Raw genomic sequence first — 705 nt, forward strand, 5'->3', positions numbered from 1 at the left:
CTATTCCATACATAACCCTATACTGTATACTTTATGAATCAATAAAAAATTTACAATTTTTAATTATAAACCTGTGTTTTCTATTAAAATTACTTCTTGCGTGAATTTTGGGACACCCTTTATACAATGGACTATTACTGGACATAAAAAAAAGAATGAAATCTTACCATTTGTGACAGCATGGATGAACCTAAAGGGGATTATGCTCAGTGAAATAACACAGACAGAGAAAGAGAAATACCATATGATTTTACTTATATGTGAAACCTAATAAATAAAACAAACAAAACAGAAACAGGCTCATAGGTACAGATGGTTGCCATAGGGGAGGGCGGTTGAGGGGCTGAATGAAAAAGGTGATGGGATTAAGAAGTGCAAATTGTATAAGCATAACCAATGGACACAAGACACTGGGGGGTAGGGGAGGCCAGGGGAAGGTCAAGGGGAGAAAAAAAAGGAGACCTATGTAATACTCTTTGTAATACTTTAAGCAATAAAACAAAAATTTTTTTAAAAAGTGCAAATTGGCAGTTGTAAAATAGTCACGGAGATGTAAAGTACAACATAAAAATAATATTACAATATTATTAATCCTATCTAATAAAAGAGAAACATGGTAATTAGCCCTACCTCCGCTACCCTTCCCATTGGCTAATCAGGGAGATATGCAAATTAACTGCCAACCAAGATGGCGGCCGGCAGCCA

The sequence above is a fragment of the Myotis brandtii genome, unplaced genomic scaffold, assembly GCF_000412655.1.
Source record: "Myotis brandtii unplaced genomic scaffold, ASM41265v1 scaffold305, whole genome shotgun sequence".
In the NCBI taxonomy this organism is placed as follows: Eukaryota; Metazoa; Chordata; class Mammalia; order Chiroptera; family Vespertilionidae; genus Myotis; species Myotis brandtii.